Source organism: Podarcis raffonei, chromosome 11, assembly GCF_027172205.1.
Source record: "Podarcis raffonei isolate rPodRaf1 chromosome 11, rPodRaf1.pri, whole genome shotgun sequence".
Lineage (NCBI taxonomy): Eukaryota > Metazoa > Chordata > Lepidosauria > Squamata > Lacertidae > Podarcis > Podarcis raffonei.
The window spans coordinates 49,123,761-49,150,732 of NC_070612.1; the positions used below are offsets into that span (position 1 = coordinate 49,123,761).

At 43.4% G+C, this 26,972-nt stretch overlaps 1 protein-coding gene and 1 long non-coding RNA gene across 4 annotated transcripts in view; one reads left to right on the plus strand and one right to left on the minus strand.

The window, feature by feature from the left end:
* MARCHF3 (membrane associated ring-CH-type finger 3) overlaps window positions 1–26,972 on the minus strand; it is a 174,774-nt gene that overhangs the window by 104,247 nt on the left and 43,555 nt on the right. The window lies entirely within an intron of this gene.
* On the plus strand, window positions 11,935–13,106 carry LOC128423164 (uncharacterized). The gene is made up of 2 exons (XR_008332693.1): window positions 11,935–11,966; window positions 12,504–13,106. It is a non-coding gene; the product is annotated as an uncharacterized LOC128423164 (long non-coding RNA).

A 26,972-nucleotide genomic window follows, 5' to 3' on the forward strand; every position in this document is an offset into this window, starting at 1 on the left:
TGTATTTCAAAGTAAACATGCTCAGACTTGCCCTGAAAGACTAAAGAATCACAATGGATTTTAAGGGAACTGACCAATTAGCAAGAGAAACTTTGTTTCCCATGACGTACACACAAAGTTCACCAGCTCTCTAGTCAAATGCATTTCGGAGATTTTCAAAACCAAGGTGGAATCTACACACAGATTTTAAAAGTTCTGAAAATGCTTTGTTTTAAAAGCTTTTAAAAAAATACATTGAATTTTCCATGAGGCTCACCACCGCCATCTAGTGTCACATTGTATATTGCACTAAAAACATGCTTAAAACCTTTTATTTGCAGCTGTATAGATGAGTCCCAAGTGAAAATCTGAAGAACAGATTGTACCAGAGGCAAATGGAGGGGGCATGTAGACATTAGGAGTGATTATTCCTTTTCAATGCTATCCTCTACCCTCTGGAGCAACTACCATCTGTCTTCAGCCTAAGAAGTCAAGCAAATCATTTGCTATGTAAAGACATTAATCTTGCACTGTCCAATTCCAGCCCCTCTCTATACTGGGAAAGCATTCACAGTAAAGTTGGACATATTTGGACTGAGTAAATGAACCAAGGAGGAATTGTATCATCTCCACGATGCTGGGACCTAAGTATAGGAGATGCAGTGGATATTAAGCAACTGTATCTGAAAGCTTCAGCCAATGATATAATGCTTAACATATCAAGAAGAATCATAGGCAAACATAATTCAATTACCCAATTAGAATTTGAGTAATTTCCCTAAGGTCAGGATACAGAATAATTACCTTTTACCAAACCTATGCCTAGGTTTAAAATATAGCACAAAACCCAGAAGAAGCTTGTACAGTCGTACCTTGGAAATCAAACGGAATCCGTTCCGGAAGTCCATTTGACTTACAAAACGTCTGAAACCAAACCATGGCTTCTGATTGGCTGCAGGAAGCTCCTGCAGCCAATCAGAAGCCATGGAAGCCCCATCAGACATTTGGGTTCCAAAAGAACATTCGCAAACTGGAACAATCACTTCTGGGTGTGCGGCGTACGGGAGCCCAATCGTCCGAGTTCCAGGGCATTCAGGATCCAAGGTATGACTGTAGTTCCATTGAATGAATTCTGGCTTGCCATTGAGCTAGAGCATAGAAGACAACACAGAAATAATACCTGTGTGTGTGTGTGTGTGTGTGTGTGTGTGTGTAGGGGGGCAGGGATTGTATACAGACCTCTTCTTCCATATTGATTTTAAAATCAACAAATTGATTATTTTATTGAATTAAGATGCAATTATCACACACACACACACCAACGAAAGTGCTTTTAAGGATCAGGAAGGAAGCAAACAAACAGGCCTGTCTGTTTTGTTAACTGAACGTTTGCTTGCTTGCTTGCTTTTTGCAAAAGACCATTCTTTGCCTATATTTCAAATTTTGAAATGTATTTATATTTGTATTTCAAATTTTGAAATATAAAGCATGTGGCCGAATTAGAACCACATCCATAATGGGCACCTGCAAATTAACATGTCAAAGACCTATGCATCACTACTGCGGGAAATTCAGGTTTAAAGAATAGACTGGCACCTATTTCACCTGAACGTCAACAACACTGCTCAAAGCTATAGTGCAAAATGTAGAAAGCTATGTGGGAAACAAGAATGCATGGAACAAGACTCAGAATCACTTCCACCAGGGTAGGAGTAGCTAATAGGATGCTCTCCAGATGTTGACTACAGACTCATCATTTCTAACCATTGATCCTGGTGGTTGGGGCTGATAGGAGCTGCAGTCTGGAAGACACGTAGTCAGCTTGGTCTGCTCTAAGGAAGAGAAGTTTTAGAAATGAGTAATTTTGAGTAGAAAATTAGAAGAAAAAAAGAAATAAAGAAGGCTGATCGCCGAAGAATTGATGCTTTTGAATTATGGTGCTGGAGGAGACTCTTGAGAGTCCCATGGACTGCAAGAAGATCAAACCTCTCCATTCTGAAGGAAATCAGCCCTGAGTGCTCACTGGAAGGACAGATTGTGAAGCTGAGGCTCCAGTACTTTGGCCACCTCATGAGAAGAGAAGACTCCCTGGAGAAGACCCTGATGTTGGAAAAGATGGAGGGCACAAGGAGAAGGGGGCGACAGAGGATGAGATGATTGGATAGTGTTTTCGAGGTTACCAGCATGAGTTTGACCAAACTGCGGGAGGCAGTGGAGGGCAGAGGTGCCTGGCGTTCTCTGGTCCATGGGGTCACGAAGAGTCGGACACGACTAAACGACTAAACAACAACAACAACAAATTTTGAGTAGAGAAGCTCTGATTACAACAACAGACCCTCCAAGTGTCCCTATTTTCCAGGGACACCCCTGATTTAGAGAAGCCATCACAGTTTCTGATTTGATCCTGGAATGTCCCACTTTTCCTTAAAAGGTAAAGGGACCCCTGACCATTAGGTCCAGTCGTGGCCGACTCTGGGGTTGCAGCGCTCATCTCACTTTATTGGCCGAGGGAGCCAGCGTACAGCTTCCGGGTCATGTGGCGAACCAGAACAGCGCACGGAAACACCGTTTACCTTCCCACTGGAGTGCTACCTATTTATCTACTTGCACTTTGGCGTGCTTTCAAACTGCTAGGTGGGCAGGAGCTGGGACCGAGCAACAGGAGCTCATCCCGTCGCGGGGATTCGAACCGCCGACCTTCTGATCGGCAAGTCCTAGGCTCTGTGGTTTAACCCACAGCGCCACCCGTGTCCCTCACTTTTCCTTAGGCTGTCCCTATTTTCATTGGTGAAATGTTGGAGCGTATGGAGTTATCCGACCTCCAAGCCGTCTGAAGGGAATCCTATATTCAGGTAGGTAGTCGTGTTGGTCTGACGTAGTAGAAATATATAAATAAAATAAAAAAATTGTCACACACGAAAACTCATACCAAGAACAAACTTAGTTGGTCTCTAAGGTGCTACTGGACAATTTTTTTAAATTTTATTTATATATGAAGGCAATCCTGTACAGAGAAGCGTTTTTTTTAAAATGTTTAACGTTTTATTGTGTTTTTATATATGTTGGAAGCTGCTCAAACTGTCTGGGGCAACCCAGTAAGATGTGTGGGGTATAAACAGTAAAATTATTATTATGGAATGGGACGTCCTTATTTTCATTGGAGAAATGTTGGAGGGTATGCAACAATAATACAAACAACATGAGCTATTGTGTTATTTGTATTTTTAAAAGATATTTTACATAGCCTATATGGCTGTAGGTCTTAAAAGAGATGTAGGTCTTCACTTAATTGTCAGCTCCTCAGGCTTGCTCTTTCATGCAAGGAAGTAACATAACCGGCAACATTTATTTTTTAAAAAACAAAAACAGAAGAAGAGGATCATTTGGCCTAATCTTCAGGTAGGAAAATGTATTGTGCTGGCACTGTCAGCCCCCAACAATTAACCGCAGTAGGATGAGATTTTAATAAGATTTTAATTTCAATTGATTAGTGGGTGACATTAATCAACTAAAGTGTGCAACTTTCCACGTGGGTTTTCTTTTCATCACCATGCAGACATCTTTCCATACATTTTATTAGCAAGCAAAATTGCTGCGAAAATTAGCTTATGGGTTGCCGGCATTCCTCTCTTTCCTTTAAGCTCCCCGCTTTGCAATCGAGCCGCTGAGCCAGCATATATGGTAGTGACTTATATGAAGTACATGCAGCTGCGTGACCCAAATGCCATCCTCTGAAGTGTATACTCAGCCACGGAACGGATCTCTGCTGAGCTGGTATTTTGCCTAATCCATTGCAACTGCCCCAGAAGCTACTGAAATGTCATGGTGATAATGAAGCGCCTTGCCTTTGTAGACCTCCATTCTCAAATTAACCTGAATTGACTTTCAATATGCAAAAGAGCAGGAGCTTGTCCTTAAAAGCATCGCAAAAGGACTTAGCATTCCAGTAAGTGTTGTATGCTGCTAAGAAGGCACAAGTCCCTTTGTTTCGTGGTCCATTCAGCCTGCGTTTCGGAGAGAGTCAAAGCAGTCTTTCTGATCCTGCAGACCACAAGAAAACCAACCACATTCATCAATCACACCCTTGCTTTACTTGTGTCACTTTCCTGAGTGAACAATCGCAGCTTCCTGTAGTCCCTGCCGGCCATGTGATTGCAAAAGAGCAGTAGTTGCAGCAACAGCTGATTCAACATTTGCACCACCTAGATGATCCCAAACGGCGTGATGAAGATGGACAGAAGCAGCTGGAAGAAGCAGCCCCAAGCTCTGAGTGGTCAGCAGCCTTCAGATGACTGCTTTCTTTCTGCTCAGCTCCGGAAAGGATTCTTGTAAACTGGGATAAAAGTAAAAGATGGTGGGATTTTCCCTGGAGTCAGCATAGGATCTATTTATTTATTTTAAACTTCAATTCCTATAGAGTAATTGCCGTGGTGAACTTGTTCACTAGGCAAGAAAGATCTCCAGCCACAGTTCTGAGCAAGGTTAGGCTTCTAATTCTGGGAATTCGCTGGCAAAAGTGTAGGAGCTTAAGTAACTTCAAGGTCCAGAGAGAGTTTTCTATGGCGTGCAACAGATACCCAACTAGAAGAAATACTGGGTTTTTATCAAAAGGCAATCACATCGAGATTTGTCCAACAAATCTCTGCAGGAGCTTTTGAGAAACAGTGAGATTCCTTGTCAACACCTGAATCCTTATTTGCAACCACTGGAAAATGTTACTAGAGAACAAATAACAGTTGAGGAAGGGTGAGATAGCAAGCAATACTGAAAACAAACCTAGGTACATAAGGCACCAGCAAACCATGGTTTCAGACTGTGGTTTGTTGTCAAGCCATTGTTATGTGTGAACTTTGTCCAGTAATTTAACACAATGCCATAGTTTAATAAACCACGGTGTGACCCAGGCAGAGCAGCCAGCGTTTGTTGACCCCAAGATGACTCAGAACATATAGAGTTTTGTTTTGATTTTTTAAAGAACAGAAACTATGTTGGTGCCTCTATGATATTGTGTCATCTTTTGACACTCCGCTAAGACTGTGTTCATGGACGAAAATCTTATTCGGCTACAAGTGATCACCAAAGAAGAAGATTGTGATGGAGGGCCAAGAATTAATCTTTGAAAATGCTAACTAAATTCACCAGCAAACTTCATCAATTTTAGCAAATTCTCCTGTGCTAATCTGGTGCAATTCTTATTCGACGTTCTTTGAAATGAAAGTAAAGGCATGGTCATAAGAATTCTCCCATAATATGTCAGTTCTGTGGGGTTTTTTTAGGTACTCTAAGGATTATGAACACTTTAAATGGTGGGTCTTGAATGGCGAAGCAAAAGAATCGTCTGCAGCTTCATTATTTCAACAGTGAAACAAAGAACGTTTGAAACCATTAACAAACACATTAGTGTCTTCAAGCAAAATGACTGTTCAGTCTTCAGTTCTGATCCTGAATGCTAATTACATCCAAGAATAATTGCTTGGATAATCATCAAAGTTGTTTTTTTCACAACATATAATGAGTTTAGGTGTGATCACATTTTTTTCTTTGCCTGAGTATTTTTTGTAAAAATATTGAAGCAACTTGAGGCAAAAGAAAATGAACATGTGCCATGACATCCCATACAAATTTGCTCAGAAGTAAGTCCTGTCATCTTCAGTGATAGGCTGCAGCAAAAAAAAATAGACTTTGTTTTTTAAACATGAGTGCTCAATAAAGGGAGGCAAACTTTGCAAAAATAATAATAATACAGCTTTGACTCTTGGTTATATAACTTTTTACATAAACAAATCTCTTAAATTTCAGTTCCTTCCCCTTTCAATTCTTGAATCTTTTTCCAAAGCATGTTCTGGAAAAACCACCGGCAATCAAGGTTAATTTCCTTACTGCCAGTGCAGAATACACAGTAGAAGTTTCCTTAAAAAAACAGGACAGTTTGAAGAACTGTTTTAGTCATTTAACAGCATATCACACTTTCCCCCAACCTCGCGCTCTCCAGGTGTGTTGGTCTATAATTCCCATTATCCTCAGCCAGCACAACCAATGGGGAGGGACAAACATCTGACCAGCACCAAGCTGGAGAAGCCTGGAATACTATTTCCTATCCCAGCCTATCTATTGACTATCTATAGACTTCCAAGTCTCTCCGAGTGGTATTTTCAGGAGCATAAATTGGAAAAAACCAACCAAAAAAACTACAGTGGTACCTCAGGTTAAGTACTTAATTCGTTCCGGAGGTCTGTTCTTAACCTGAAACTGTTCTTAACCTGAAGCACCACTTTAGCTAATGGGGCCTCCCGCTGCTGCCGTGCCGCCGGAGCACAATTTCTGTTCTCATCCTGAAGCAAAGTTCTTAACCCAAGGAACTATTTCTGGGTTAGCGGAGTCTGTAACCTGAAGCGTATGTAACCTGAGGTACCACTGTATAGGGATTGGAGGAGAAAAATGGAATATGCCTCCTGTTCGTGATAATAACCCCCATTTTAAAACTGCTGTTTTGGTTGCCCATTCATTTCCAGACCCAATTCAGGGTTTAATTCATTGTTATCAGCCACCTTAGGAGTTGGAATCATCATGCCATAGCTACAATGATTCAACTTTATAAAAAAGAAGAAATATACAGTAGTTCATTGGATGAAAACTGAAGGGTAAAAACTGGATAGGGTACATTTCTTATGTCAACTGGCTAACTTCCTGACATGACCTCCTTGATCATGTTGCATCATTCTCACTTGCCCTGCACTGCTGCCATCTTAAGGATTACTGCCTATGTGCTCGCAGCACTTTCTCATAAGCTGCCCTCACCCAGTTTTACCCAGTGGCCTGCTCTCAATGCAGCCCTCCCAAGTTTCCAGCTCCTGCAAGTGTCCCTATTTTCTAGGAGAAGTCCCGGAGTTACATAAGCCATCCCGGTTTCTGATTTGATCCCAGAATGTCCCCGTTTTCCTTAGGATGTCCCTATTTTCATCAGAGGAATGTTGGAGGGTATGAAGTTATGCAACCCCAAGCCAAGGAGGTAACTATATAAGCTTTAGAAGACATGTGAAGGCAGCCCTGTATAGGGAAGTGTTTTCATATTTAATGTTTTATTATGTTTTTATATATGTTGGAAGCTGCCCAGCGTGGCTGGGGCAGCCTAGTCAGATGGGCTGGGTATGATGATGATGGAATAGGACATCCCTATTTTCATGGGGAAAATGTCAGAGGGTATGACTTTCATTCCTCAGGCTTTACCTGAAGTTCCCTGGATTCTTAGGAGAGGCCTAGAGGGCGAACAGGGTCTCCACTGGGGAGGAAGTAGCAGGAAATTCCCCCTGCACAATCATCCACGTGCCACATTGGATATTGATCGTTATGTACTACAACTTCTTGCCATTAGGCAAATCTCTTAACCATGTATAGTGGTACCTCGGAAGTCGAACGGAATCCATTCCGGAAGTCCGTTTGACTTCCAAAACATTTGGAAACCAAGGCACGGCTTCCAATTGGCTGCAGGAAGCTCCTGCAGCCAATCAGAAGCCGTGGAAGCCCCACTGGACATTCAGGTTCCAAAGAATGTTCACAAACTGGAACACTCATTTACGGGTTTGCGGCCTTTGGGAGCCAAAACATTCAACTTGCAAGGTGTTCGGCATCCAAGGTATGACTGTACAGTGGTACCTCAGGTTACAAACACCTTGGCTTACAAAGATTTTGGGTTACAGACTCCACTAACCCGGAAGTAGTACCTCGGGTTAAGAACTTTGCCCCAGGATGAGAACAAAAATTGTGCGGTGGCAGCGGGAGGCCCCATTATCTAAAGTGGTTAAGAATGGTTTCAGGTTAAGAACGGACCTCCAGAACAAATTAAGTTTCTAACCAGAGGTACGACTGTACTACAAAGCCGTGAAGACATTTACTAAGCCTTATTCTACAGACACGAAGTCAGGACTCCACATATGAAGTTTGGATCGACATTCTGACTTTTTTAAAAATGAGAACTTGGCGCCCTGAGATCCTAAGCTTTGTTTATCACTTGGTTTTATATTAAAATGCATACCAAGCGATAGAGCAGATGTGTTGAATGTCAGTAAATGACTGCCAGATAAACTCGGCAAATTGTAAAAACAGAATAAACCAACACTGCATTAGCCTTGGCTTGGCAGAGATTCCTCTTGTCTCTGGCTTGAGTGAAAACATTTGTCCTGAAGCCAATAGAACTGATCAAGCAACTGAAACCAGAAAGGATAACATAAGTGGGTGAAGGTGGAGACAATACAACTGGCCTGAAAATATCGTTGGCATCACTACAGGATCCTCATCTGCAGTTCCAAAGGTCCTCAGCAGGACTGGTTAAGCTTTTCATATACTGCAGTAGCATTAGGTAGCCTCTCTTGCAGAACAGCTCAGACAGCACTGACAGCTTCTTCTATAATTGGCCATTCCTTTCCTTGTATTGCATTATCATAGCTTTATTTGACATGTTCTCCGCAGAGACAATGGCTTGGATCCAGACTGCTTAAGAGCTGAACCCTGTTCACAGAAGGTCCCCACTGGAAGAAGCGGCGAGGCCCTCACAGCCCCCTCGACTCTCCAAAAAATCTACTCTAGAGACTCGCCAGAGCAGTATGGAAGGAAAGGAGAATTGGCAAAAACTGCCTTGCTATTCTGACAGTAGTAGCCTTCAGAGTCTCTTAATGGAATCCAAGCCCATTCATTGAGAGGAAACATTCTTAAAATGCGGGAAAGCAAGAGTTTCTTTACTGGATCCAAAAGCAACTTCCTTCCAGCGACAAATAGCTGATTGCATCGGGGCCAACTTGAACAAAACACAGTGGTACCTTGGATCTCAAATGCCTTGGTACTCAAACGCCAGAACCCAGAAGTAAGTGTTCCGGTTTGCAAACGTTTTTCAGAAGCCAAACATCCAATGCAGCTGTTGGCTAGAGTTTCGGGGCGCCTGTACCAATCAGAAGCTGCGCCTTGGTTTCAGAACATTTTGGATGTCAAATGGACTTCCGGAACGGATTAAGTTTGGCGCTTTTGTTTTTGCTATTTATTTTGCACTTTTGTTTTTGAGGCTTTTTCGGTTAATTTGTATTTGTGACTGTGTGGAACCCAGTTCAACTACTGATAGATTGATTGATTGTGCGATTGCGAAAATGGATAAAAGCACCCCATCCAAACAATGATGATCATCAGTGCAGGTATGGATTTTTTTAAAAAATTTTTTTTCATCATCTACAATACTGTCTTATTTATATTACAGTACATTCATTTTATGGATCAATGGTTAGATAGTAAAATTCATGTTAAATTGCTGTTTCAGGGGTTGTCTTTAAAAGTCTGGAACGGATTAATCCATTTTGCATTACTTTCTATGGGAAAGCGCACCTCGGTTTTGGAATGCTTTGGTTTTGGAACAAACTTCTGGAACGGATTAAGTTTGAGAACCAAGGTACCCCTGAATGGGGGGCGCACCACACTTCTCCCCCCTCCTCGCACTTCTGCGGCGCACACCTTCCGACACTGCTTGCGACCGGGCACAGGCCTCCCCTTCCACCCCTTGCTTGCCCCCCCGGCATGACTGCAACAAATTTCTGCCTGCACACCCACCTCCCGCACCTTGCCTTTTGCCCCCATGCCCACTCACCACCTACCTCTCCTACTGACCTCTCCAGCTGCCCCAGCTCAGATGTGCTTGGAAATGGTGCCAAACGTTGGTAGGCAAGTTGGGAAAAGATGGTGGTGTGTGGCTGGGAGGGGCGGGAAGGTGTCTGCCCAAGGGAGGGAAGAAGGCACTAATTTACAGGAAATGTTTTTTTGGGGAGGCCCCCTAAATATTCTACTGGGGGGTTTGAAGAGACCAGGGCCCCATAGATTTGGTACCTATGGGAGCTTGGGGGGGGAGAGAAGGGAGTTAGTGACCTCTATGGCCCTAACAAAAGAGTTGAACTTCTCCTCTACCAATCTGGACAGCTTCTCTAAAAAGAACCCCAAACAATCAGTTGTTACCACAAAAAAACACACAAACTTAGTGTAATGCGCAGTTTAGCACACTTGAACCTTGCACCAAATTAGTTTCCTTCAAGCCACCTGGTGACCAAATATTTGCTCTGTAAATACTAACAGTTCCAGGGAAAGTATTTGTTAAGCCCAAAGTGTGGGGGGGGGGGGAGGGTGGAAGTCGGATAGAAGGAGTCCTTAAGCACTTGTCCAAAGATTCCCGAACTCATCAGAATTCCTTCATCCAGTGATTTCTAAAATTTGTGTTGTAAAAGAGAAAAATGACTTGCATGGGCCCACAATTAAAGGATAACTGTTGGCTTTGCCTCTGTTCAAGCTCAAGACTTGTGAATCCAACACCATGATCTAAGCAGGCACCATCTTTGCAATGGCTAGGATGGAATTGGTTTTGAATGCTCCAGATACAGAACTGCCCACCCTCTAAAAGAGGGCGCATCTCTGCAAAGGTCTCTTCTTTGAACTCTCCTCCTTCAAAATAAGCAGGAACACCAAAAAGAGTAACTTATTTACTCATATATCTATACTTTCCAGGTGTAAAAGTCAAATGCATGACCAGATTTTAAGTTCAGGGAGGAAAAGAAAACGTTATGTCACAGAGGTCTTGCATCACCTCAGTTAACAGAAGTTCAGAGTGTCACGATGACCCTTTTACATCAACCTCAACTGACTTCAGATGCTACAGAGTCCAAATTTAGCCTGAATTATGACAAGGGGGTGGGGGACAAAAGGGGAGCTGAAATCAAAGGTGTTTCAAAATCCCCTGGCAAAATTCAGGGAGAAGAACAAAATTTGTGAGAGTTAGATCCCACTGCTATTCTTCCAACAGCTGCTGACTCCTTCATCCTCCCCACCCAACCCAAAAAATCCAAGGAACAAAGCTATGTGGCGATATAATATCACTGTGATACAGGATATTGGGGAAAAGATAGCAGCAGCCAGCCAGCAAGAGAAGGCAAGAAAGCACCAGTTTCATTCCCCCACCCATAATCATCAAAATGTACCCCATGTCACCATCTGCAAATGGGGCAGTAAGACATTGGGAAGGCAATTTCGGCTTGGTCCTGATTTTCATAAAACCTGAGGAGGATTTTCCAGTTTTTTCTCCTCCCCCCCCCCCCAGTTTTAAAAAATGCTTTATTGCAGTATGGTAAAATATCAGTAGGGACGCGAGTGGCGCTGTGGGTTAAACCACAGAGCCTAGGGCTTGCCAATCAGAAGGTTGGCGGTTCGAATCCCCGTGATGGGGTGAGCTCCCGTTGCTCGGTCCCTGCTCCTGCCAACCTAGCAGTTCGAAAGCACGTCAAAGTGCAAGTAGATAAATAGGTACCACTCTGGCGGGAAGGTAAATGGCGTTTCTGTGCACTGCTCTGGTTTGCCAGAAGCAGCTTAGTCATGCTGGCCACATGACCTGGAAGCTGTACGCCGGCTCCCTTGGCCAGTAAAGCAAGATGAGCGCCGCAACCCCAGAGTCGGCCACGACTGGACCTAATGGTCAGGGGTCCCTTTACCTTTACCTTTAAAATATCAGTATGGTATAATTTCCTTAACAGGAGGGTTTCGAGTGACGGTGACTATCATAGTGACAAACTTTATTCAAAACTCTTTTTTTATTATAAAAATATCCCTAATATATGTCCCACCATGTACCGAAAGGGCCATTTCATTAGTTGATTGTGAATATGTGAATACTGATATAAAAAATATCACCACCATTGGCTGAGAGCCAGGCCGCATATTATGGTTATCTTGAAGGTGTAATCTTATCACAAGGGGCTTGGTACTGCATTTAATGGTCTGCCTTCTCTCTTATGTACTTTCTCAACAGTTAATATAATTTTTTAAGACCTTTATCCGGGTTCCCACTTTTCAGAAATAAGGTGAGTGGGTTCTTTGTTTTGTCACCCAGATTTCAGAATTCTTTCAGAATTCTTGGTGCTGTCATAATTGTCACCATGGTATCAACACTAGTTTATGCTAGTTTATACTGTGTACGATACTTTAATTAATCAAGTTAAAACTGTTTTTTTATACTGAATTGTTTGTTTTGTGCTACAGTGGTACCTGTTTTCAAGCATAATCCGTTCCGGAGAATCGTTCCAAGTTCTGAAATGTTTGAAAACCAAATCATTTACTTACGAAAAACTCAATACGGAAACTGTGTTTCATGTTCGACTTCCAAAAAGCGTTCGAAAACCGAAGCATTTATTTCCAGGTTTTCAGCATTCAAAAACCAAAACGTTCGACTTCTGAGATGTTTGAAAACCAAGGTACCATTGTATCTTTTTTAATGTCTGATATAAATCGCCACCACATATTTTCACAATAAGAAGTCAGTGGGGAGGGGGATTGAATATATATGAAACAACACCTGGCAATTTTCATGGGGAAAAACCTGCCAGGTTTTTTAGGTTAATTTCTGAGCATGTTTTCTGTGGTAGTTAAGATTATTTATCTCAGCTGCCTTAACTTTGGTTTCCATTTCTTTTCTTTTGTGTGTACCAAACGGTGTATTTTGTCTTGTACAGATGATTATACAGATTAATAGGCAGAACAAAACAAAAAAGGTGATTTCTACAGTCATCGTTGCCGATTCAGCATCAGTAGGCAGATCAACAAACGAAGGCAATAGAGGAGGGGGAACCTGTTCCCTTTTATAATTCCTAATTGCATTGCCTTCCCACGGTCCGAAAAAGGTCAGTGGACGTGGTAAAATTGACCAGATGGAAATCAACAAATAGCCTTCGTTACAATCAATTTCGCTAGCGAGAGAGAGGAGGGAAAAGGGGGACGGAATGAAAATACTTTCCAACAGCAAGGCTGAGAAGGGTAGCCATACACAAAACACAATGTTTGTAATATTAGTCACATCATCTGAACAGCACGTAGGGGAAAAGACAGCGAGAAAACAAGTGCGGATCTGCTCTAATTCACAGACCACTCTTGTGGGATTTCTGTCTTCTTCTATAACGGTGCCACAAGCAGAAGACGGAGATGAAGTAGCAGTCACCTGTCATATCCCTTGGTGGATCCAGCTTTTGACTGAGCAGTGCTAACCATTATTTTGAAGTGCTTGTAGTGATATTTTCTATATCAGCAGCTCTACTTGTAACAGATAGATCAGATAACCACTTGCTCGCCTCTGTCTTTCCTTCTCCAATGACAGGAAAATAAAAAAAGCTACCACCCAAGCAACAAAGAAAAAGATTTATAGTAATACGGAGTCACTTTTCTTCCAGCTAGACAACTAAGTGGCTGTTATGATCTAACCCATATTAGCCCGTGACAAATTAGGAATGGAATATTCCAAATACCCTACTACAATGACTAAAACTGGAAGAACTCTCTCAGTTTCTGCGGCATTAAGGACACAGGACTCCACATTCTTGTGGTAGCATATTTACGATGTAACAATTCTGAAATATTTTAGAACTAATTGATTCTAAAATATTTTAAGACTTAACCAGTGGGTAATAAGTAGCTTCTTCTATCATTAAATTCTACTCTTATTGATCCAGAGCAGAACTCCGACGTATAGTTAGCAGAGTAAAAACCTAAACACATTGCAGGATTCCCCCAAAATAGACCAGAGGCAATTAATATTTCATCCAGCAGAGCTTTACTGCTACTGAAGGCAAATGAGCATAATGGTCACAAATCCAATACATTCAGGATTGGCCCTGTCCATAAGAAATCCAGTTGCAGCAGACTTGACTTAAACTTACAATAAGTCTAAAACCTTAAGACTAAGCATACTGTATACAGAACACCACACCAGAAGGAAAGAGCGATAGAAAGTAAACCCAGGCTCCTTCTGGCCTTATTAATATAGTCAGCATGACCTTGACAGAAAGAGATAACAGAGCCAGTTTAAGCCAGCTGTACTCAGCTTCTCTGAAGGAATAACCCAAACAACATGAACCTTCTGCTTGTTTCTTTCACACAGAGAAGCTTTCAGAACCCTCTTGAATTAATTAGAATAGGAAAGATCTCCACACATCAGATCAATACTTTCAGCACTAGGAAATGCAAACTGACATCTTCTTTAATTTATTATGAATATAAAAACATAAGAAGAACCTGATGGATCAGCCCAGTGGCCCTTCTAATCCAACAACTTGTCCCCACAGTGGCCAACCAGAAGCCCATGGGAAGCCCATAAGCAGGACCTGAGCACCAGAGCAATCTCACTTCCAGTGGTTTCCAGCAAGTGGTACTCAGAAGCATACTGCTTCCAGCCCTAAAAGCATAGCCATCATGCCTAGCAGGCACTGATAGCCTTATCCTCCATGGATTTGCCTAACCCTTTTTTAAACCCAACCATGTTGGTTTTGAATTATGGTGCTGGAGGAGACTCTTGAGAGTCCCATGGACTGCAGGAAGATCAAACCTATCCATTCTTAAGGAAATCAGCCCTGAGTGCTCACTGGAAGGACAGATCCTGAAGCTGAGGCTCCAATACTTTGGCTACCTCATGAGAAGAGAAGACTCCCTGGAAAAGACCCTGATGTTGGGAAAGTTTGAGGACACAAGGAGAAGGGGACGACCGAGGACGAGATGGTTGGATAGTGTTCTCGAAGCTACCAGCATGAGTTTGACCAAACTGCGGGAGGCAGTGGAGGACAGAAGTGCCTGGCGTGCTCTGGTCCATGGGGTCACGAAGAGTCGGACACGACTAAATGACTAAACAACAACAACAACAACAATGTTGGTCACCATCTCTGCATTTTGTGGGAGCAAATTCCACAGATTTAAATATGTTCTGTGTCTGAAGAAGTATACAGTGGTACCTCGGTTTTTGAACGTCTCTGTTGACGAACATTTCAGTTCCCGAACGCCGTAAACCCAGAAGTAAATGCTTCGGCTTTCGAACATGCCTCGGAAGTCAAACATGCCACACGGCTTCAGCTGAGTACAAGTGTCAGGAGCTCGTCCTGCACTTGAGTAGGACCCTGGCAGAGACACATGCCCGACTGGCATGTTCTCTCCCTCCTGATCAATCGTTCGGGAGCTTCCAAAGCTTTCTTCAGCCTGAACATCACAGTGACCGATGCCAACAGACATTGGCACACTTAGGGATCTGCAGAGTCTTCGCAGCTTGCGTAACAGACCTCAGCAACTCAGCATTTTGGCTAATCTACTTTATTTACATATAAACACACACACAGAGCACTGCAACATGGCTCCCTCTCTAGCACCAGACAGCAAAGAGAAAAAGAACAAAGGACAATAGTCCCACTTCATGGAACACAGTAACACAAACATCCTGTCTCCGTCACTTCCCACTCTGTGGAGTCAAAACATATACTGTCATGTGATAGACAACAATCCCATGACTGCAATCATGGAGCAGGAATTCAAACAGCAAGATCTGGAGGCATAGCTGTCGGCTACTGAGTTTTCAGTTTTCAAACGTTTCAGAGCTCAAACGGTCTTCCAGAACAGATTACGTTTGAAAACCGAGGTACCACTGTATCAGACTCTCCAAGTGTCTCCATTTTCCAGGGACAGTCCCGGATTTACAGAAGCCGTTCCAGTTTCTGATTTGATCCCAGAATGTCCCGCTTTTTCTTAGGACGTCCCTATTTTCTTAGGAGAAATGTTGGGGGGGTATGGAGTTATGCGACCCCCAAGCCAAGGAGATAAGTACAGTGGTACCTCGGGTTACATACGCGCCAGGTTACATACGCTTCAGGCTACAGACTCTGCTAACCCAGAAATATTACCTCGGGTTAAGAACTTTCCTTCAGGATGAGCACAGAAATCGTGCTCTGGCGACACGGTGGCAGCAGGAGGCCCCATTAGCTAAAGTGGTGCTTCAGATTAAGAACAGTTTCAGGTTAAGAACGAACCTCCAGAATGAATTAATTACTTAACCCGAGGTACCACTGTATACAACCTTTAGAAGACATCTGAAGGCAGCCCTGTATGTGTGTGTGTGTGTATGTGTGTACACACACACACAAAACGAAGCCCCGCAAAGCATCTGGGGCAGCCCAGTCAGATGGGTGGACTATAAATAATAAAATTATCATCATTATTATGGAATAGGATGTCCCTGTTTTCATTGGAGAAATGTTGGAGGGTATGGTATATTTTGATGCCTGTCCTGAATCTTGCAACATGCAGCTTCACTGGATGCCCATGAGCTCTCGTGTTGCGAAACAGGCAGAGAAACTTTCCTCTACCCACTTCCCCCATGCCAGGCAGCATTGTATACATCCTTTCTGCAGCATTGCTCCAGCTCCTTGATCACTTTGCTTCCCCTGTTCTGAACCTCTCCCAGTTCTACAATAACCATTTATTAGGTAAGGTGACCTGAACTGTACACACTCTCACTCCTGGTCAGTCGAGGCCACTTCAGAATCCATGAGTGTACATGTGAAATTAGGATTTTTGGCCACCAGCATGCCTCACTTTATGCTTGTTTACGTTGAATTGCGTTTGCCTTTTTATGGCCCATTTTGTCGTGTTGAATAGGTCCTTTTGAAGCAGTTTGCAATCCCTTTTTGTTGATCCTGAACAACTATGACCAGCATATGATGATATGCTTATACTTAACTCTAGATCAGAGTTTCCAAACGTTTCCATCTGTTTTTGGACTACAACTCCCATCATCCCTACCTAGCAGAACCAGTGGTCAGGGATGATGGGAATTGTAGTCCAAAACCAGCTGGAGAACCAAGTTTGGGAAACCCTGGTCTAGATTGTTTATGAACAAATTAAAAAGCACAGCTTCCACTATTGACACTTGGGAAGACTCAACTTTCTACATCCCTCTGTTGAGAAAACGGTGCATTTATGCCCATGATCTGCTTCCTGTTATGCACCTAGTTCATGACCTACAAGAGGACATTGATTTTATTCCATGACTGTAGTGGGTATTGGCTTACATGTAAAAATAAAAGATAAGCTGCTGTGTCTGGCATTGAGATTTTCCAAGCACTTCAATTATTGCATGCCAAGAGCAAAGAAGAACTTTAAAAGCTGGGCTATTAAAAATCTTATAATTTACTGCATCACATAGAAATGCAAGGATTGTCAGAATTTTTGGTGCATGATGTATTGGGACACAACAGCCATAGTAATTTAGTATAATTTATGGAGCATGGAGTTGATTTTACAGGTGCATGCTGGACTGAACACGCTAATGAAAAATGCTGTACTGGTGTTTTAAACTAATCATGCAGAAGGCCCGGGTGATGCAGACAATGCTAAAACAATATGAGAAATAAACAGGAAGGGAAATCAGACCTCTACAAAAGTATCTGCCTTAGGGATATTATTACTGGTTTATCTTGCAGGATCATTGTGCAAATTAGCAAGATAATATCTTACATACATTATTAAAATAGTCATTCAACAATACCATGATACTGAAGATTTATAAACTTTAATGTTTTAATAATCATAGACTAAATTCATTATTATTATTATTATTATTATTATTATTATTATTATTATTATTTAATTTATTAATCATCTTCTGTATAATTGCCTCAATGTGATATAAAACACAAAACAGATTTAAAACATTTAAAAACATACAAGGAAACGCAAGCAGATACATTGAAAACAAAACAAAAACCATGCAAAATACACACTTGTGGCAGAGACCAGTTTATCTAGCTGGGAAAACCAGTCAGAACAAATATATCTTAAATAGTTTCTGGAAAGTGCAGTTAGCCAACATATTCAGGACTTTTTTTCCCCCAGCCGGAGCTCAGTTCTGACACCTCTCATGTGGGCACCATTGCCATTCTAAAAGAACAAGGGTGAGCTCATGGTGAGCTCCGGCTCCTCTTTTTCTAGAAAAATAGCCCTGGATAAAGGTGTCCCTCAAGTAAGCTGGTCCTGACCTGTGATATACCTTATATATTAATGCAATGGGTGGCACTGTGGTCTAAACCACTGAGCCTCTTGGGCTTGCCAATCAGAAGGTTGGCGGTTTGAATCCCCATGACGGGGTGGGCTCCTGTTGCTCTGTCCCAGCTTCTGCCAATCTAGCAATTCGAAAGCACACCAGTGCAAGTAGATAAATAGGTACCTCTGCAGCAGGTAGGAAAACAGTTTCCATGGGCTCTGGTTTCCGTCACGGTGTCCCATTATGCCAGAAGCTACTGTTAGGTCCATCACGAGACGTCCGCCAGCTTCTAACCACAGATACCAGCAGCCTTCAAGCAAGCAAACTTGCCTTATTATCGCTCCCTAGCATCCCACTGTAAGAGGATTGCCTCCTTCCATTCACCAGTTTGCCTCCCCCAAGTGGAAGAAACCTGGGCAGTGCTGAATGTCACATCCATTGCCAGGTGTGTCCTCTTGGAAATAAAAAATGGGCTTTTCTCTTGGCCGGCCTTTATATCCACTCAGTTGCCAAGTGCTTTTGTGACATCACAATAATAATAATAATAATATAATTTATTATTTGTACCCCGCCCATCTGGCTGGGTTTCCCCAGCCACTCTGGGCGGCTTCCATAGAAACAAAAAATACAGTAAAATATCACAGATTAAAAACTTCCCTGAACAGGGTTGGCTTAAGATGTCTTCTGAATGTCAGGTAGTTATTTATTGCTTTGACATCTGATGGGAGGGCGTTCCACAGTGCGGGCGCCACTACCGAGAAGGCCCTCTGCCTGGTTCCCTGTAGCTTTGCTTCTCGTAATGAGGGAACCGCCAGAAGGCCCTCGGCGCTGGACCTCAGCGTCCGGGCAGAACGATGGGGGTGGAGACGCTCCTTCAGGTATACTGGGCTGAGGCCGTTTAGGGCTTTAAAGGTCAACACCAGCACTCTGAATTGTGTACGGAAACGTACAAGAAACCCACAGCCAATGGCAACAGCCGGGGAGGCATCATCTTCATTGCTTTGAGCCTCACAATGGCGGTGGGACCTATCAGTGATTGTGTGCTTGTTTATTCGGGATGCAGGTGGTGCTGTGGTCTAAACCACTGGGCCTCTTGGGCTTGCCGATCACAAGGTCAATGGTTCAAATTGGCATGACTGGGTGAGCTCCTGTTGTTCTGCCCCAGCTCCTGCCAACCTAAGAGTTTGAAAGCACACCAGAGGAAGTAGATAAATAGGTACCACTGTGGCAGGAAGGTAAACAGCGTTTCCGTGTGCTCTGGTTTCCATCACGGTGTTCTGTTGCGCCAGATGTGGTTTAGTCATGCTGGCCACATGACCCAGAAAGCTGGCTGTGGACAAACGCCGGCTCCCTCGGCCTGAAAGCAAGATGAGCGCTGCAACCCCATAGTCACCTTTGACTGGACTTAACCATCCAGCGGTCATTTACCTTTACCTTTATTAATACAACCACCTTGAACATGGCCCAGTAGCAGACTGGCAGGCAGTGCAAATTCTTCCAGCGGGGTGTTATATGCTGGCTGAAGTTTCCCGCCATAACGAAATTTCACCCTGCAAGATAGAAGAACTGCCTTTTACAGAAATTGAACTAATTGCTGCTTTCACCTACTCCTGTCTACCTTGAATGGGAGAAGTTTCTCTTTCAAGCACCCATTCAAGCAGGGGCGAAACTAGGCTTTATTTCCAGAGGTGGAAAGAAGATAAAGTCCCTACCAGAGAAGAACGGTAGATCAAGCTGACGGATTCTGCCAAAATGGCTAAAATGATCGGAAGAGTCAGAAATCAGGAAGACCAACATTTTAATAAGGAACGGGAAACATTTATAACTTATCTTTAAGATCATTGTAGACTGTTAAAATCGTTAGTAGGATTGGAATATCATTTATAGTTTAATGGCGAATTTTAGCTACAATTGAGATAAAAGTTTTGGATTATTATAAAAGATGGAGGAGGAAATGATTAACAATAGGAGCCACAAAGGGGAGGAGGGATGTCCAAGAGATTCCTTGGAATCTTGTTTATGTTGTATGTGGGATATGTGACTGCAAAATTTTAATCTGAAGAGCCAAATAAATAAATTTAGCCGGGTCAAAGACCTCGTTTGACACCCTCATGCACATTTGTGTATACACACACACACACACAGAGAGAGAGAGAGAGAGAGAGAGAGAGAGAGAGAGAGAGGGAGGCTGGGAGCCTCAAGGCAAAAAAACCCTGGCTAACTGGCTAACGCACCCACCCCCTGTAGCTATGGCTCTATTAACTTAAGTTCAAACATACAACACACACATCCTGCATGTGAGCTTGGTTCCATTTTAAAGGGAGGTAAAAAATCCAATACATTGGGTTTTTGTTTTTTATTAAAGATTTTCTTGTTTTACAGAAGTAAGTGTAATGTCTCTCGTATTTTTTCCATGTAACATTTTTACAAATCCGTTTCATTTGTTGAGACATTAGGGGGAGGGGGGAAAAAGTGGTGGAGGGAGGGAAGAAGGGTGGGGGTGGGGTCGGGGTGGCGATGTTTCTATTATGCTTAATTTATGTAGGGTTTGGTGTCAGCGTTGCTTGTGCTGTTCACTTGTGTTCCTTTGGTGGTGAGAGAGGTTGGGGTTGGCCTAGGGTGTGGTTGTTTGTTTGTAATTGGCTGTGGTGATCTTTGTTTTCATGTGGGGTGGGTGGGTGTTTTGGATCAGGTTAGCCATATTGATTTGTATGCTGTTGGTGGATTATTGTCATTGTCTTGCTGGGCTGTGTATGTGATAAAGGGGAACCATACTGGGGTAAAGGCGTCTTCTTCTGTTTGTCCCCATGTCAGTTTCAGTTTATTGGTTAATTTGTCTAGTAGGGCTGTTTCCCATACTATTTGGTACATTGTTCTGGACAAACTGCAGCATTCAGGATAGGATGGTGTGCCCCCCCCCTTGAACTACTGCTTGTAGCACCAGCTGTTATGCATTCGCAGCATCCCAGATACTCATTTCACCTGCACATCAAGTCATCATAATACTGGAACAGAACACGTCCCAATCTCTTTTCCCACACTGCCTGCGAGTCACGCAGTATTACAAAGGTTTTCCCTGAGTAGAAAAATCCGATAAGTACAGTAAAGACTGGTACAGCTGTGAAAACTAGGTGTTTCAACTCAAAACTGTTCAGCATTTGGAAGTGGTGCTCTTCTGACTCCTTGTGTGACACTACTTCATTTCCAAGAGGAGTCCTAGGAAGTCCCATTTTCCTTTCACGGTGGATTAATGGCTGCTGAACGGCTACCGAGGCAAAAATGGGCTGCAAAAACCAGGAAGATCTGTGGCAGTAGCAAGAGACCCCTGAACTACTGGGAGACGGGGAACAAAATCTAGGAGCAGCTTAAACAATATTCATTGTTTTAAGCATATTGCTCAGGAGATGTCTGAAGAATAAGAATAAGAATAAGAATAAGAATAAGAATACTTATACCCCACTCATCTGACTGGTTTTCCCCAGACACTCTGAGTGGCTTCCAGGGCATATAAAAAATTGTAAAATATCAGACATTAAAAATTTCCTGATACATGGAAAATTAATAAACGCTCTAACAAAAAAATTTAAAAATAAAAATTTCCCGATACAGGGCTGCCTTCAGAGGGGCACAATGCAGTTACATCCACAGTTACCTATAGCTGTAAAAAATCTTAGTAGCAGACCAGATCTTTTACACCATTGGAAAACTAGCCCTATTACCGTATTTTTCGCTCTATAGGACGAACCGGACCATAAGAGGGGGAGAACAGGGAAATTTTTTTTTTCTTGCTCTCCCCCTCTAAAACAAGGTGCATCCAAGGTGCATTCACCCTCGTGAAGAAACCAGAGGCCTTTCTCTTGGGCATGGTCGGCCAATTGGTGCCAAAGAAGGATAGAATTTTCTTTATGTATGCTACAACAGCAGCAAGAATACTCATCGCAAAGTATTGGAAGACGCAAGATCTGCCCACTCTGGAAGAATGGCAGATGAAACTGATTGACTGTATGGGATTGGCAGAAATGACGAGCAGAATCCGTGACCAGGGAGAAGAGTCGGCAGAAGAAAATTGGAAAAAATTTAAGGACTATTTACAGAAATATTGTAAAATTAAGGAATGTTGATGGTGTTGGATTGAAATTGAGTGGTTTCTAGCTGTAAGGTTATAAATGAATATAGATGGGGGGAAAGGGTTTGAAAAATAAGGTAATAATATAAGCTGTAATGCTTTAAATGAAGGATTTGCTGAACAAATAATTTTAATTGGAATACGAGGAGAAGTATGGGGAGGTCTGAGAAATTTGTTATGGAAAAGTACGTTTTATGAACTATATGCCTTTTTTAATGTTTTTGTTTGTTCTGTTTTTGTTTGTTTGTTTAAAAAATTGGAAAATTTAATAAATATTTTTTTTAAAAAACAACAAGGTGCATTCACCCAAAGCCTCTGGAGCACAGCGGGAGTTACTACCTTGGAAGCCTGGAGAGCGAGAGGGGTCGGTGCGCACTGACCCCTCTCGCTCTCCAGGCTTCAGTGAAGGCAACCCGAAGCCTCTGGAGCGTGGCGGGAGTACCCGCTGGGTTCCAGAGGCTTCAGGTTCCTTTCGACCTGCTCTTTGGGGCTGGCGGGGGGGGGAGCGCTGCTTCCCCCCCCACCAGCCCCAAAGAGCAGGTCGGGGAACAACGCACAGCGCAAAGGCTGCGTGCAGCCTTGCGGCTGCCTCCCGAGCTTATGGGGCTGACGGTGGGGGGAAGCACTGTTTTCCCCCACCGCCAGCCCCATAGAGCAGGTCGGGGAACAGCGCAAAGGCTGCGTGCAGCCTTGCTGCTGCCCCCCAAGCTTGTGGGGCTGGCGGTGGGGGGAAGCGCTGCTTTCCCCCACCGCTAGCCTCAAAGATCCCTGAAGCCTTTGGAGCACAGCGGGACCTCGTGCTGCGCTCCAAAGGCTTCGGGTTCCTTTTGCTGACCCAAAGCCTTTGGAGCGCAGTGCGAGTTCCAGCTGCACTCCAAAGGCTTGAGGCTTCGGGGACAGCGTTTGTAGCCTCCGCACTGCGCAGCGCTCCATCTCCCTGTTCTGGCTTTGGGCTTAGCCTACATTCGCTCTATAGGACGCACACACATTTCCCCTTAATTTTTGGAGGGGAAAAAGTGCGTCCTATAGAGTGAAAAATACGGTAATTTCCAATGATATTTTATTCTTATTAGCTCTTCCAAGAAAAGAAAAGAAAAGAAAAACATGTCCTGCTGACATCACTCTCCAGTCACCCACCAATTAGGTGCTGCGGGTGTTATTGTACTCTTGGTAATGGATGTATGTGAGGCTTTGTGATGGAGCGCAAGTTCTGCTCCGCTATAAACAAAAGTTCAGGTACCAGATGCTACAGGAATTACAGATGTGGGCAGATGGCGTAAAGCTCAAAGAAGTGCGAAATGGTTTGTGGTAGAAGAATGGTGAGCAAATTTGTATGACTCAACAATCATTTTATGATTGCCTGAAGTGCTGTTGCAGACCCTCCAATTGTCCCTATTTTCCAAGAACATTCTCCTGGATTTATAGAAGCCATCCTGGTTTCTGATTTGATCCCAGAATGTCCTGCTTTTCTTTAGGACGTCCCTATTTTCATCAGATAAATGTTGGAGGGTATGGCGTTATATGACCCCCGAGCCAAGGAGATAAGTAACTTTGCAACCTTTAGAATACATCTAAAGGCAGACCTGTATAGGAAAGGGGTTGTTTTTTAAAAATGTTTAATGGTTTATTATGTTTTTATGTGTGTTAGAAACTGCCCAGAGTGGCTGGGACAACCCAGCCAGATGAGTGGGGTATAAATAATAAAATTCTTATTCTTAGTTAATTGGACGTCCCTATTTTCATCGGAGAAATGTTGGAGGGTGTGCTATTTGTTGCAAATACTTCAACTGAACATTCTTTTAGTTTTGCTGCATTCATATGGGGCTTCTGGCTGAGGACCAGACATCATCATCACCATCATTTTGTCAGGAGCTTGTCCTACATTCGAGGAGGACCCTGGCAGAGGCACATGCCCGACTGGCATGTTCCCTCCCTCCTGGTCGATCGTTTGGAAGCCTCAAAAGCTTTCTTCTGCCTGAACATCACAGCGACCGATGCCAACAGACATCAGCACACTTAGGGATCCTCAGAGTCTTCGCAGCTTGAGTGACAGACCTCAGCAACTCAGCATTTTGGCTAATCTAATTTATTTACATATAAACACACACAGAGCACTGCAACATGGCTCCCTCTCTAGCACCAGACAGCAAAGAGAAAAAGAACAAAGGACAATAGTCCCACTTCATGGAACACAGTAACACAAACATCCTGTCTCCGTCACTTCCCACTCTGTGGAGTCAAAACATACACCGTCACGTGATAGACAAAAATCCCATGACTGCAACCACGGAGCAGGAATTCTAACACATTTATACCCCACCCAATCTGGCTGGGTTGCCCCAGCCACTCTGGGCAGCTCCCAACAGAATATTAAAAACACGATAAAAGATCAAACCTTAAAAACTTCCCTAAACAGGGTTGCATTCAGGTGTCTTCTAAATGTCAGATAGTTGTTTATTTCCTTGACATCTGATGGGAGGGCGTTTCACAGGGCGGGTGCCACTACCGAGAAGGCCCTCTGTCAGCTTGCTCCATTAAAGAAATGCTGGGTCCTAAAATGAGATTGCCTCAAATTTCATCTCAGAAAACACATACTGGCTCACTTGGAAATTGCAGCTTACGGTATGTATAAAGGACTTCACATGGCTCCAAGGCCTGTAGTTCCTGTGAATTCACGCAGATTAGGATGCAGAGCCATTTTATTTCTGCACTGATCAACACAACTATGATAGGCAGAAATGACGCAAAATGAGTTGGGCAACTGAATCAGCACAAAGCAGTAAGGAAGCAGAGCAGCTAAATGAACTAAATGGCCTGTCAAAAAAAGAGAGCATGCAAAATAAGAAAATATAGAACTTAAACGTTCCAGGAAGTTTGCTTATGATTAAGGACCGAGCCAAAGTGCTGCAGAATTGAGATGGCTCACATTGTTGCAACATGTTTTCATGCTTAAATCGTTTTTAGGCACAATAACAGATGGGAAAAGCAACACAATCCATTGCTATATGCAAAAATTTGAGCCACTGCTTTCAACTTCTTCATTTTTACTTCTTGTGCATCTCCACAAAGTGACATCATAGTGCCCTATATCATGCATGATCACTCTTTCTAATAGCAAACTCAGGTGGTTATTTTTCTAGAAAAAGAGGTGCTGGAACTCACCATAAACACCTCACTTGTTGTCTTGGAATGGCAATGGCACACACCTGAGCGGTGCCGGAACTGAGTTCGGGGGGAGTTCCGACTGGAAAAAGAGCCCTCACTATAGTTGAAACAGAGTCAATGAGAAAGAAGAGGAAGTCACTCAGGGGTACTTTGGTTTCGATATTGCTGCAAACCACTGTGATATATTTTTTAAGATACAGTCATACCTCGGGTTGAGTTGCTTCAGGTTGAGCATTTTTGGGTTGCGCTCCACGGCAATCCAGAAGTAACGGAACGTGTTACTTCCGGGTTTCGCCGCTTGCGCATGCGCAGATGGTCAAAATGACGTCAAGCGCATGCGCAGAAGCGGTGAATCGCAACCCGTGCACGTGCAGATGCGGGTTGCGTTCGCTTCAGGATGCGAACGAGGCTCCGGAACAGATTCCGTTCATATCCAGAGGTACCACTGTACAGTGGCATATAAATATTTTCATAATTAATAAATAACTAAGCAAAAACAGAAAGAAAAACAAAGAAAGGCTTATACAAGTGTTAAAAAAATATTTTCTTAAAAACTGCAAACCTAAAAAAGTGTGTGTGTCTGTGTGTGTGTGTGTGTTATAGGAAATCCCTGGGCTCACTTGGATTGCCAAACAAAGACACCAGCCAAGAATATAGGAGCGAAACAGCAGCCTGTAGGCCTGATCTTTATTCAAGGAACTGTTGCAACAGGACCTCCACCCACCACATGGAAGAAGCAGGAAGAAGCCCAGAACAAAGGATGGCTCCAACTTTTATAAGTTTCCCTTTTTACCCACAACACCCTTAGTGAAGCATCACACATACATCATTTATAGATCACAGCTATGTCACAATCTGGGAAGGGTCTCCTGGCAGAAACCTGAGTTTGCCCCCATCCCTCCCTTGACCTCCACTTCACACCCATTAAGTAAAACAAAAGGTGAGTACATATGTACATTTTCCTGTTCTCCCAGTCAAGTTAATCACACCCCTGTGTCTTGACCAAGATCCTAATCAACTGAGGCTGGGTTTACCATTGTTTCTGGAATGGCTACCTGTCTGGCACTCAGGGGCCAGGATGCCAACAATTTTCATCCAGGCAAGAGGCTGCTGAGTATGTGGTCTCAGGCTTGAGGGATTATGGCTGCCCACATTCCAGGCTTCCCCCTTGGTAGCCATTCCTTCCCTGAACAGAACAAAGTTGGAATGGCGCAATTCTGATGCCAGTAAAGGTAAAGGGACCCCTGACCATTAGGTCCAGTCATGACCAACTCTGGGGTTGCGGCGCTCATCTCGCTTTATTGGCTGAGGGAGCCGGCATACAGCTTCTGGGTCATGTGGTCAGCATGACTAAGCCGCTTCTAGTGAACCAGAGAGTGCATGGAAACGCCATTTACCTTCCTGCCGGAGCAGTACCTATTTATCTACTTGCACTTTGATATGCTTTCGAACTGCTAGGTTGGCAAGAGCAGGGACCAAGCAACGGGAGCTCACCCCATCACGGGGATTTGAACCACCAACCTTCTGATCGGCAAGTCCTAGGTTCTGTGGTTTAACCCATCCGCTTCCCTAATAAGCCAGTACATACATACATTTATCAGTGAACATTTGGTAATGTGGCAGAGGAGGCCCTTTGAATAGAGGGGGGGGGAAACTGTGTGATGAAGTGTTTTGTGGGGACATTTGCAGGAGTGATTGTGTTGATTTTGGTAGTCGTGGGGGGTGTATGGTATCGGCTGGAGGAGCAACACCCCCCCCCACCTTTCCATAAATTCCAGTAACAATATATATAACTCCCCTCAGAAAACAGTCCAGTGAGGTCTACAGAATGCAGAATGACTA